The sequence below is a fragment of the Sceloporus undulatus genome, chromosome 3, assembly GCF_019175285.1.
Source record: "Sceloporus undulatus isolate JIND9_A2432 ecotype Alabama chromosome 3, SceUnd_v1.1, whole genome shotgun sequence".
Taxonomy (NCBI): Eukaryota; Metazoa; Chordata; class Lepidosauria; order Squamata; family Phrynosomatidae; genus Sceloporus; species Sceloporus undulatus.
Genome location: NC_056524.1, coordinates 72,726,597 through 72,740,914, shown reverse-complemented (window position 1 = coordinate 72,740,914; position 14,318 = coordinate 72,726,597).

Sequence of the window (14,318 nt, the reverse complement as noted above, 5' to 3'; positions counted from 1 at the left end):
GGGAAAGTAAAAGTGAGGAACAACTTGAACCATGAGGAATATCTGAATGTCAAAATGTTTCATCAACAGCAGTGTGGTGTAACATCCATTCCTCCCCTACTGCAGAAATGCTTCAAACAATCCCAAGGAAAGGAAAATAAAAATAAAAAGTAGGCTTATTGTTGCTCCAACAACAACTGCAACTCATGTGCATGTTCACACATTGCATATCAAATAACCTTGTCTGCTGATTCAAACAGACATCTTTGTTAGTGCATTTTCACTTACTTGGCACATGCCCTTGGGGATGAGAGGCATACAATATTTAGGAGAATAAAGAATGTACTGAGAAAAAGTTCTGACCTTTCAGGAACCTGTTTGGGACCAACAAAAGTGCATTTTAACTATGTATGGTATAAACACCAAGGAACACGTAAGCAGCAAAATTAGAAAGGAATCTAATCAATAGTCTCAAAGATAAATGCTACTTTAGCCAGTGTTAATCTAAACTGTTGACAGAAGCCTATTCATAGCCAAACGGTGAATTCTAAGTGCAGTCCCTCTTCTGGGTGGGATAAGGTGTCAGGGCCAAGCCAATGTAGTTTATCTTTTATCTGTCTTTCTTGCATTTAACTTCCACTTGTATACTCCTCTGGGAAGGTTCAAAAAGCTGGAAACAGAGTGCTTTCTTCACTAACCCATTTTGGAGTCAAAGGTTTTACAGGAATCTATTGATTCTTGCCAACCTCTATAAGCCTTTAATGTATTTAGTGAGAAACCATGCATTTTGTAAATCACCATTAAGCCAAATGTTCACCTATGTGCAAAGTTTCACAAAGAAAAAAACAACTTTCTTTAATGGTTCTCTGATAACAGCTTGGAGGAACTAAGACACTGTATACTGAAGAGCAGCAATGGCATCCTTACCAAAAGTGAATGTAAACAGACTGATTTCATTTTCAAGGTTATGTTCACTGTTGCACTGGAAAAAGGAAAACTTGCAATGAGATTCAAAGGTTCTTGTTTGCTTTATTGTTTACTTCCTGTTTTGGAACAAAAGGCACTCATTACTAATAACTGATGTTAGGAGCAGAGCCAGGTGAAATAAAGGTTCCATTGTGAAACCATGGAAATGCTGACCAATAACCAACCAAGGCCACAAAATTGAATATTCTCTATCCATTCAACAAAGTAGTATTTCAGAGTTCGACAGTGACAAAGTAACAGTTGTTGTTAGCTGCCCTCCAGTCAGCCTCGACTCATGGCAACCCTGTGTATGAGGCATATCCAAGTCTCCCTGTCCACTACTCTGCTTAGGTCTTGTAGATTCAGGCTCATGACCTCCCTGATTCAGTCTATCCATCTGGGTTGCAGTTTTCCTCTCTTCCTGCTTCCTACTACCTCTCCTAGCATTATTGTTTTTCCTAATGAGTCTTCTCATGATGTGGCCAAAGTACAACAGCCTCAATTTAATCATCTTGGCTTCCAGGTAGAGTTCAGGCTTGATCTGTTTAAGGATGCATTTGTTTGCCTTTTTGGGCATTAATGGTATCCTCAGCACTCTTCTCCAGCACCACATCTCAAATAAGTTGATTTTTTAAAATCTGCTTTCTTTACTGTCTAACTCTCATGTCTGTGCATGGTGATGGGGAATACAAAGCGTTAGACAAATGTAACTTTAGTGCTCAGTTGTATATCTTTATTCTTTAGGATCTTGTCTAGTTCTTTTGTAGCTTCTCTCCCCATTCATAGGCCTTGTACAGTCTGGCCTGAAAGGCCGGGGAGGGGGGGGAGAGTCGGGGCATCGCATCCATATGGCTCACACCCCGGCTTCGCCCCAGTGGCACCCTGACACCATGCACTGCTCCACATGGCATGTGGCATCACGATGCTCCTCAGCACTGAAGAAGCACCATATAGCCATGGCGCCATGACTATCGCACCCCTTCCAAGGTCCAAAAAGAAGCCACTTTCTGTTGCTCCTTTTTGAGCCCTGGAAAGGCCAGATTGGGACCATGGCATGCGGTTGCCATGGCCCTGATCTGGCTAGGAAATGGGTGGCATTGCATCGTCCCTTAGGGGCTGTATATACAGCCCCATAGTCTCCTTATTTCTTGACTGCAGTCTCTTTTCTGATCAATGTTTGGTCCAAGGTAGAGGAAATCTTTAAGTATTTAGATTTCCTCATTGTCTAGATCAAATTTATGTAGTTATTCTGTGGTCATTATTTTTGCTTTCTTTATGTTCAGCATTAAATCTGCCACTTTTCTTAATACAGTCAGCCCTTCTTATACATGGATTTTTTATACATGGATTCAAGCATACACGGTTTGAAAATGATCAAAAAAGTATAAATTTCAAATATCAAATCTTGATTTTCTATTTTTTATAAGGGACACCATTTAGCTATGTCATTATATTTAATGGGACTTGAGCATACACTGATTTTGTTATACACAGGAGATCTTGGAACCAAACCCCAGCATATAACAAGGGTCCACTGTAATTGTTCCACATCCATGATGTTTTCCACAAGTAGTATGGTGTCACCCACACATCTTAGATTGTTGATGTTCTTTCCTCTAATCCTTGTCCACCCAAGAGGTGAAAGTGATCATCAAGCTGTGAGTGTGAAACTATGGGGTAGTTCAGATCTTAGGCCAAGTAGTTGGGCTGATAGATGGATCATAGACAATCAAGAGGTGTGTCAAAATGGCATACTTAGATGGGCTAAAGTTGACACTATGGCAATATCAGTCAGTCTCAAACTAGAGAATATGGAAAACTGGGCCAATACAATTCGGTCACCTTTGGCTGATTGGGTAGCAGTTACAGATGCATTTACAAACTTATGCCAAATGTTGAAGAACTATTTAACATCTAAGCCCACAGGGGAAAACTGTAAGAAAAGTAATTCACCATGGTTTGACACAGAATGTAGGATAATGAAAAAGAATCTATGGCGGGTTACAGACCGCCCGTTTGGGGCGGTCTGCACCCGCCCCTTTCCCCGGTGTATCAGGGCCTCAGTGGGTAGACCGGCAGCCGCTGAGGCCCCGATCCGCCGCTTTCTGGGCTGCGGGGAAGTGGCAATAGGTCGCTTCCCCGCAGACTGGAAAGGGGTGTCCTTGGGGCTTCAAGCCCCAAGGACACCCCGCTGCAGCGGGGAGGAGGAGAAAGGGGCCGCTTGGCCCCTTTCTCCTTTGGTCTGCTGGGCGCAGCCATGTGAAGGCTGCGCCCAGCTGCGCAAACCAGGAAGGAGCTCCAAAATGCAGCTCCTTCCTGTTCCGCGCTAAGGGTGCACTAAGTGCCCTGGTGCGGAGCAACGACGTCACATCCACGCCACCCCGTATAGAGGCGCCGCGGTCATGACGTCGTCATGGCGGCGGCCGTGTGGAACGGCTGCCACCATTTTGTGCGTGAAGAGTGCGGAAGCACTGCCCCTTCCTAACCCTAGTACGCGCTCTGCGCGTACTATATGGCCCGTCTGTAACGGGCCCATGATTGGCACTGAGATTGGCACAGAGGTCTTCCTCTATTCATGTACAAGTGAAGATGTTATCCCTTAGAAAGGAATACAAAAAACTTATAAAACTTAAGAAACAAAATTATTCTATTTCAATTTGGATGGGTTTAGAGTAAGCAGCAAACTCAGCTATATTTTGGCATTCGGTCACGGGAATTCTAAAGGAAAGGAAATTCCCATATAATATCCCCATACCCACTAAGGAAAGGGAAAATTATTTTGAAAAGCTTTGAATTGCGCCAAACAATTCAACAGAGACCCAGCATTTAAATTCCGATCCCTTAGATACTGAATCTTTGCCCCCCGGTCACCAGTTTCGGAAGAAGAAATCTATTCTATTACCAGCAGAATTATACAAACTTTTTACCAGCAGAATTATATAATATATTTAGTGACTGGTGGGTACCAATTCTGACAGGTTTATTTACGCATATAAATAATACCTGTCAGATACCAAGTGGTTGGAAGATAGCCATAGTGGTACCCATTCACAAAAAAGGGAACAACAACGATCCTAGTAACTACAGGCCTATTAGCCTAATAGATATTGTTGCCAAAATATACTCAAGGTTCCTTTTGAACAAACTAGAAAGCTGGTTTAATGATAATGGAATACTCACAGAAGAACAAGCTGGATTTAGACAAAATTGATCTACCATTGACAACTGCTTTATTCTAAACCATACGATTGCCAAATATACTAGCAAAGGAAAACATCTATATGCTGCTTTCATAGATCTACAACATCCACAACATTTGGCACAGTGAATAGAGAAATATTATGGAACAAATTGACCTTAAAATTGAATTGCGATTGTTGTTATTAATCAAAGCCCTTTATACAGGTACTAGTTTGAGAGTGAGATTTGGTTTAAACGGGGCCATGACAAATAAAATTGATACATACAAAGGGGTAAGACAAGGGTGCTTATTAGTCCCCTTATTATTTAATTTATATATTAATGACTTGCTATCTGCAATGAAAGACTGTGCAGTCCATATGCCTATCGTCCTACTTACTCCTTGTAACATCTTGCTTTATGCTGACGACATGATATTGTTATCATACTCGCAAGTAGGTATGCGGAGACTGTAAAAAAGACTTAGTTGTTATTGCCAGAACAATTCCTTAACTATTAACAAATCTAAGTCAAATATAATGGTATTTGGTAAACGAATGCAGAGACATAGATGGCAATTAGAAGGTGAGCCAATAGATAAGTAAAGACCATCTCATACCTTGGTGTAACATTCTCAGAAAACGGATCTTGGTCATGTCATCACCAAAAGAGTTCACTTAGAGCAAAGGCTCATTTGAATCTCATATTTAAACTAAAAGCTCACATAGTTTTTTGTGGGTTTTTTGGGCTGTGTGGCCATGTTCTAGAAGAGTCACATAGCCCGAAAAACCCACAAAAAACTATGGATGCCGGACATGAAAGCCTTCGACTTCACATTAAAAGCTCACAAGTACCCTGGTTCCCTAACCCCAATAATCAACATATATAAAATCACCTTGTACCAGTAGTATCAGTACTTTTTGTATCAATATCCCCCTGAAGCGATGGCCTTTTCACAATACATAACTATAATATTATGATTCTACTTTGATTGCCATGTTTTCATTCTATGGTATCTTAGGGTGTGCCATTGTTGTGTTGTTGTTGTTGTTGTTGTTGTTGTTGTTGTGTGCCTTCAAGTCGTTGTTGTGTGCCTTCAAGTCCAACATATGGTGACCCTAAGATGACCATAGGATTTTCTGGGTCTGTCACTTGCCCAAGGTCACCCAAGGGGTTTCTATGGATGAGTGGAAAATCAAACCCTGGTTTCCAGAGTCGTAGTTCAACACTCAAACCATTACACCATGCTGGCTCTCAGGTATTTATAATTCTAGAGTGTTCTAGTGCCTCATCAAACTACAAATCTTCGGATTCCATAGGATGCAGCCATTACAGTTAACGTAGAATCATAGTGTTATAAGTGTGTAATGTGAAATACCACAATCTCACTTCCAACAATACGTAGTGTGTGGACACACACACACACACACACACTGATAGCTGATTAAGGCTTCATGGATCTGATTGAGAGGTCATTCACACGTGCGACTATCTGAATAATCTCACTCATTCATTCTGCTTTTGTTGTTCATACTATTTTTAAAATTAGAACCACATCTATGCACATTTCTACGAGTTCAGTTGCTCACTTGTGCCAGCAATCAAAGATGAAGTCGATGATGTATTCGAGTTTTATCCCAGTTTAATCATGGGTCTGTTCTCATTGGTTATTCACCTTGCCAAGAATCTGAATTTTTCAGAAAAACTCAGAAAAAAAATCTGACATTGATTATCCTGGGTTAAGTGGGGTTTTTGGTAGCCCCCCTAAAAGCTTAATTGGAAACATTTGAAATGCATGAGAACAGCACAGATTCAATTTAGATTCTACCTGGATTATTTTCACTATCTGAATAACCCCTAAGTGGCCTAAAGTTAAAAAAACAACCACCCTATTCTATAATAAATGTATTAGTTTTTAAAATATTACAGGACTTTTTATTGCCCCTCCCTGAACATTAGTAATAGAGAAAACGTACCCAGCTGTATTTTCTAGCATATGGTCATGCAGATATGCACTCTGAAAAGTTCACCATGAGCTACTGGAAAGTTTATGGAAGAAGTCCAAAATCCTCGCTTCCTGTCATTGTATCTATCCATCATCTATCTATCCAACCATGTAAAATTTCACATACTATCTACCTGAAAGCTTTGCATTATAAATTAAACACTGATGGAAGGAGAAAAATAAAAATGAAATTAAGCTGAGTGAAAATAGCTGATGCATAAGTGTGTGACCATAATAGAATAATGACAACATCTAGCCCCTGCTGAGATGTTGGGTTTTGTTTGTTTGTTTGTTTGTTTTGAGAAATGAAGGTTCTTCAGAGTCCATCTCTAGGTCATCCTGTCACCATCATGAGAATGTACTTTTGTCTGAGGCACAGTGCCCACACCCATATGGGACAGAAGTTCAATTTGTCATTTGATGTATTTGATCAAAGGGGAAGTTGCACAAACTTGCTACCAGTTACACAAGCTCTTCTTTGTTGTCAATTCTGGGAAAGGCTCTAGCATGGCTCTGATGACGGATGGAGGGAACGGGGAGTTTTAAAAACATTCAATTTTGTCAGATATGAAAACAGAAGAAATGCCTGCCTAGAAAGAAAGAGCTGGCTACTCTGTAATCTTCTCAGTGTCAGATAAAAAGGCTCTGTATGGAGAGCTTAGGAAGGAAGGACACCATCCCCGAAAGAGAAGGGAAATAGCATTGCATATACTCATCTAGAGAATGGGATTAGTGGTTTCTTTTAAAGGTTATTCCTGAAACAGTTACCTCCCCAAATGGGAGGGGGATGTTGCAGGGAGGGAAAAGGACAGGAAATAAATGGACCGGAAGAGATAGGAGAGGAAAAGAGAAGTGGTGGCACACCGTAATTCTTTTGTGGGTTGGGCATGTTGTACTTTTACTATTAAACCAGTTAATTACTTGCTTGGCATTTATCAAGGAGACTTAACCTGCTGTATGACCCTGTCAGACATTCTGGTTTTGTCCTAGGGAAGGATCACAAAGAACTGTTTTCATCCCACCCTCCTGAAGTTATCGGACATACCTTTTTTCTGACGTCAGCATATCCAGGAGTCAGCAAAAAGACATTAAAAGAGCGTCACAAATGTATGGCACATATGATAATTACCATGAATGAGTGGCAGGGTGCAGCCCAACCCTGTCTTTATGGCTGTTCAAGAAATGACAAATGCTGTTAGCTATGATACTTTAACAGAGGAGGCTAGCCATTTCTTTACAGCAATAGCATTCAGTGATGGGCCTTCTTTAGGATCCATGGATAAATATCACCATACATAAAAAAAACCCAAATTTTCTCAACCCCAACAAATTCTAAATTAAAAATTGACCCCAAGATTTCCATCAAATCAGGATGATGCAATCACATTCCAAAAAACAAAACAAAACAAAATAAAAAAACCAGTGGGAAATATTCCAGAAATTATGTCTTATACTTACTTATCAGACCTTCTTTCTCCTCACCTTCCCACCAGGGCCCTCCGTTCTGGTAGTCAAGGTCTGCTGTCTCAGCCCAGGATTTCCTCTGCCCCATCCCAGATTCGCCCCTTTTCACTTGCTGCCCCCCACTCCTGGAACCTTCTTCCCCCGTGAGCAAGAGCCATCACTTCTTTAACCAGCTTCAAAACGGAGTTGAAAACCATCCTGTTCAGAGAAGCCTTCCCAGGCATTGCATAATTGTCGCTTACTACTTGATGTTCTTTTGGTGCCTGTTTATCAAACCATTTCCTGTATTGCTATGTACTGTATATGCATTATCCTGCTTGAGAGTATGTATTTCCCTGGAAGAAGATTAACCATCCATTATGAAGCCAAGCCCTCCCTCCAGTCCATCTGCCTTGGTCCAGGCCTGGGAGGTAGAGAGGAACTGCTGGACCTCTTACCCTTTCCCTCCACCACTCCCTTCTCCTTCTGTGTCATGTCTTTTTAGATTGTAAGCCCGAGGGCAGGGATCCGTCTAACTAAAAAGATTGCATGTACAGCGCTGTGTAAATTTACAGCGCTTCATAAATAAAGGTTAATAATAATAATAATAATAATAATAATAATAATAATACTCCAGAGGTTTATCGAAACTACACAATTATAGCAGCTTGATAGCACCATCATGACTCCATCACATGGAATCCTGGCATTTGTAGTTTGGTGAGGTGCTAAGAAAATTCTTCCAGGGAACTTTGTTGTGTATGATTCCCAGGATTCCATAGGAAGGAATCTTGACAGAGCAATATCAAACTGCTATAACTGTGCAGTATGAATATGTCCCTACCTCCCCACTTCTCTAGCTTAACTGGCCAGATGTGCAGTAATGCTTGTTAGCTTTGTAGGTTCAGAGAGTCATAGAATCATAGAGTTGGAAGAAACCACAAGAGCCATCCAGTCCAACTCCCTGCCATGCAGAAAAACAGAATCAAAGCACCCCTGACATATGGCCATCCAGCCTCTGTTTAAAAACCTTCAAGGAAAGAGAGTCCACCACACTCAGAGGGAGTGTGTTCCATTGTCAAACAGATCTTACCATTAGAAATGTTTAGGTGGAATCTCTTTTCCTGTAGCTTCCAGCCATTGCTCCATGTCCAGTAGCAGAAAACAAACCCACCACCTCCTCAATATGACACATCTTCAAATACCTAAACAGGGCCATCCTAACCGTCTCCTGTCCAGGCTAAACATAATCAGCTCCCAGAGTCTCTCCTCGTAATGCATGGCTTCCAGACCTTCCTGTCCTGATTAGTTCTGGGAAAATTATCATCATCTGAATTTACAATTTGCAATTTAATGAGTTATAAATCAAACAAAAATGGGAGTCAAATGGTAGTGTCTACATTGTAGAAAGAATGCAGATTGGTGCCATTTTAAGTGCTGTAGCTCCTATGGAATCCTGGGATTTTCAGTTTTACAAGGTCTCTAGCATTCTCTGCCAAAGAGTGTTGGTTCCTTACAAAAATACAAATCCCAGGATTCTGTAGCCTCAGTCAAGAGTCCTTCTTGCCACACACACACATTAAGGAGCCTCCAACTTTTATCCTTGACTTATCCATGGGTCATGGCAAGATCCATAATTTTGGCCCCAAAACCTGCCCTCAATTTATACATGAAGTTAACTAATAGTCAAGTATATACAGTAACTCCACAATTGCATTTAAAACAAACAAACAAACAAACAAACACACACACACACACACACATGGCATACTGGATAGGGAGGTGGTTGAGGATGAGGGTGGAAAAGAGTGTGAGGGACCAGCAACAGCCCAGTCACATTAATTGTGGAATGTGGGATAGGGAGTGCTCCCAAACTGGTATCTATGCACTTCTGTTCATGAACGTGATTGCAGCGAGAACTGAAAGGGATGCGATAAAGCCCTATGCATGCCTTCAAGTTTCTTGTCCAGTTATGGTGACCCCATGAATTTCAAAAGGCTTTCTTAGGCAAGGAATATTCAGAAGTGGTTTGGCCATTGCCTCCCCTTGAAATATAGCCCACAGAACCCAATATCCTCTGGTGGTAACCTCATCTAAGTACTAACTAGGCCTAACCTTGCTTAGTTTCCAAGATCTGACTTGATTTAATGCCTTTACAGTATTTAAAATGGGAGTAATGGTGACTTTTCTCACCATTGTACAAGATAACACTACAAAGCATTTTGCAATGTAAAGATCCTATATTTAGTTCACTAAAATACTGATACTGTTTAATATTTGTGTAACAGGGAAGTCCCATTCCACCAGTATAATGTATTTAAAACTAGACAGTTGTGCTAATTAATTAGGAAAGAATAATGACACTTGAAACTGATATGTCTAGATAACACATGGTAGTGATCCCTGAGAAAGTCAGATATCCCACATCTCCATTCCCATGACGTAATCCCATCAAAACACATTACTCTCTTGGAGGTACTGTTGGAAGATAAGCAAATGACTGTGGCATTAAAGCTGATCACCAGGAAGTAGCCTAAGATCCTGTGTGAGTGGCCTTTTGAAATCTCAAAGCGACTGTGAAACCTTTTCTTTGACATTCCAGATATCACAATATTGTGTCTTATGATCCCAAAACTTCCCAGCTATTAAGAAAACACAGACCAAAATGCTATTTACTGACTCAATCAAGAATAAAATCTGCATGTAAAAGTACAGTACTTGTAATTGGTGGCTATAATTTACAAATCCCCCTGCTCCCAGAAAATAAACCATGCTTTGCTTAGTAGGATTTCTGTTCATCACTCAAATGTCAGTTTCTTTCAGATAGAAAAAAATTAAGTGATAAGCAATTAAATACACTTAGTTTGCCTTGGAAACTGAAGATGGAATCATAGGAGTATATCACACAGGGCTTTTTGGAGCTCAGATCCGGGGTGACTCCTGGTTCAACTGTGCAAATTTACATCGTAATGTGAATGTTTAATCACACCTGGTTGCCCTTCCGTTGCCCTTCCGAATCGAGGGGGAATCGAATCCAAGGCAAGTCACGTGATGCGGATTCATGCAAAGCGGAGTGAATGCAAATTGTATTACCACACCGGTGCATACCATGCAGATTCAACAATTCAAATTGGGACCCTTGCGCATGCTCAGTGGGGGTCTGGACAATATCCCCTGCCCCCTCCTTAGCTGTCATTCTTCATCGGACTGAAGGAGTAGGCAGGGGATGATGGGATAGGTCGCAGGGGGTCACTGGAGCCAGGATTCGAATGCAAGAGAAGGCAGGGGATGATGGGATAGGTCGCAAGGGGTTACTGGAGCCAGGGTTTGGATGCAGGAGGAGACAGGGGATGATGGGATAGGTTGCAGGGGGTCACTGAGGCCAGGGTTCGGATGCAGGAGAAGGCAGGGGATGATGGGATAGGTCGCAGGGAGTCATTGGAGCCAGGATTCGGATGCAAGAGAAGGCAGGGGATGATGGGATAGGTCACAGGGGATCACTGGAGCCAGGATTTGGATGCAGGAGAAGGCAGGAGATGATGGGATAGGTCACAGGGAGTCACTGGGGGCAGGGTTTGGATGCAGGAGGAGACAGGGGATGATGGGATAGGTCGCAGGGGGTCACTGGTGTCAGGGTTCAGATGCAGGAGAAGGCAGGGGATGATGGGATAGGTTTCAGGGGTCACTGGGGCCAGGGTTTGGATGCAGGAGAAGGCAGGGAATGATGGGATATGTCGCAGGGTGGCAGAGAGGAGGAGATGGCATGAAGGAGGAGGAGGGAGATGGAGGAGCAGGACACAGGGGGCCAAGGGGGGCGACATCGGAGTGATCTTCCACACCAGACCAATTCGAAATGAAATCGAAGTGAGCTTGAAAGCGAATTCTGTGAATTCACTTTCCCCCCCGATTTTAACAAAATAAGGGGTCACTTTGGAATCACTGCGGAAGCGCCACGGAAGGAGCACTCATAGAAAGGAATATCATCTGATAACACATCCACATTATGATGTGAATTCGCATTGTGGACCTGCAGTCACCCCGGATCTGAGCTCCAAAAAGCCTCTCCCAAAGCCCCGTGTGATATACTCCCTATTCTTGAGCTCTACCCAACCAGGGAACATAGCATTGGACAAAAGCCCCGCTACAGTGGCAGAGTGGTTTGGTGCATTTAGTCTGTCTCCTCAGCAAAAGGTCTGTCTGACATGGGAAACCTTACCAGCGGCATCGCTACCTTCACAATAGTCTCTTGCCTCACACGAGCATGCAATCCCACCACCACGAAAAGGTAGTTCTATTGTTGAGATTTATTTCCTACCCTCCAACACTTTACAGATCAAACCCAGGATATATTTGGTTAAACAACATTAGATGGCACCAAGATGGCAACATAATTAATGAGGAAGAACACTCAAACTAGAAGGCGATGCAACAGTTTGCTTTTGCCTCCTGGAAAGAGGAAGATCCCACTCTTCTTCTCCTCTCACCTCTGCTGAGTTAGCTGAATACAATCTACTTTTGCACTTTAAACTCAGTTTGCAGCAACTGACATAAGCTGAAAACAAAGGAGAAAAATGGAAAGAAGAGAGAGAAAGTGGACATTTTAAAGGCACCTTAAAAAGTAGAACGACAGAAGATTGATCAGGACTATCTTTGCCAAACCGGGATAGTTGGAGGGTATGTTATTTCCCTCCCTTTTGGAACCATAATTGGAAGGGGGTGTTAAAGCTTTTGATAAGGGCAAAGAAAATTAGATAAACTCCCAGTCTGTTCTCCAATTGTTCCCTTTCACTGTGCCAGCATAAACTGGCTGAGCAACTGAAAAGATGGTCCCTCAGTTTTATTTTCTCCTCTCCATCCCAATAGGTGTGCCTTGTGTGAGGGAAGAAGCAAGAAACCCAACAAACACATTCATTATGCACCCATTTTCAGTTTACATTTCTACTTTCACACGCCTTCTTCATCTCCTATGAAAACTCAAACGTGGGATGCCTTGCTTAGACTGCAGTATCTGAGGACACAACTTCTGCTTTCTGATTTGGAACATGCCCAAAGAATGTTGCTTAATATCTCCTCCTTCAGAATTACTCTGGAGAATAAAAGCCACCTCTCTAGGGTGTTGCAAGGCTGAAACAATTACTGTTTGTACATAGCTTTGATTCAAGTGTACTATATGATCCAAATGCCAACCAATAAAACATCTGCACACATTTTACGCACATTCTTAAAGCATTGTCTGAGCTAATGAAATCAAGCTGAGTCTCTTCCATTTGTCAGGTTAATCCAAAGATTTATATAACAGTGACTCAAATGTATACTTTTTTTTCTTTTTAAAGAATGAATTGTTACAATCAGAGTGCAGTTGGTAAGTACAGAACATGATCATCCAAGACAAACGAACTGTACCCCAAAGATATGAAAGCAAATACCTCCCTCACCCTAGCTCCAATGCAGGCTAGAGAACACTCAGAAGAAAAAGGTAATTTCTGGCAATAATACTGCAAGACTTTTGGCCTTGTTCTGGGCAGATAGCTCTATATCATCAAAACCACTGCTGTTCTAGCACACTCTTCCCTGGCTGGTTGTACTGCAACAGTCATGCTAGATGGGGATTATGAGAATTGCAGTCCAACACATTGGGATGGTACCAATTTGGGGAAGATTGATCAAATGCAGGGTATAGAAGTTGGATCACCATTCCCATCACTCTCTCACATGCTAGTTAGGGCTAATGGGGGTTGTAGTCCAACAATTATTGGAGGGCCATATATTCTCCTTGCCTGATTGAGACTGATATATGGACACTAAGGCACACATGGAAATGTGGCAAGAAGTTGTATGTATCTTCTCTTTCATGTTTCTTGTTATCTATCTGCCTAATGCATTCCTTTGCCTATAGTAAAATTTAAAACAACCAACAATCAGCTGAAATGCAGAGTTCTATAACAGGAGTGGGCAACTGTGCAAGAGCCAATTTCCAGCCCAGTCAGCATATACAAACTCTAATACTATACCAAAAATCTCAAATAAAGCCATGTTGTATAACTTCCAGGCACCATTTTGGGAAGGATATGGATGAAAACAAAGGTATTGATGTGTGTATGTGTGTGTGTGTGTGTAGGGATGGTCTTTTGGGGTTTGTGGGAGGGCTTTGAGGGTTGTCATGTCAAGCAGTTTTGGGAGTTGCCATACCAGTTTCGCAGGCTGCCCAAAGAAGAGAGGACAATAGAGGCAGCCTCCTTCTCAATGAGCGAGTGATTAACTTAACAGCTCTGCCATCAAGATGTTTGTCTCCCCCTGAAAAGTGCCAGACCTCCTCTTTGTGTATCCATTGTGTAAGTTTCAGCTTAAACAAAGATAGAGTCATCAAGCCTTTGTTCGCCAGGCTGCCATAGCCTGAGGTTATGTTTAGGGGTATAAAAGGACCCCACTTCCAACCCTCCAGTAGGCTTGTTGAGCTTTGAGTTTCAAACCTGAAACCTTGCTTGTCGAGCTGCCGCTCCAGGCTTGAGTTCCCCGAGCCTTGTGCTCTGCTGAAATCACTTGAGCGAAGCCAAGCTCACTGTCTTTCAGGTCTCTAGTTAGCTTTGCCCCCCGGAACTCTGCTCCTAGCCACCACGTTCGACGCTTTCCTTTCCTGTTCCTGCGGCCGTGTCTCACCATTCAGCATCCCTCACATCCATCACTTTGGAGAAGACTCCTATGCTAATTATCCCAACGGTGCCTCTATCCTTTCTCCTTTACTCCC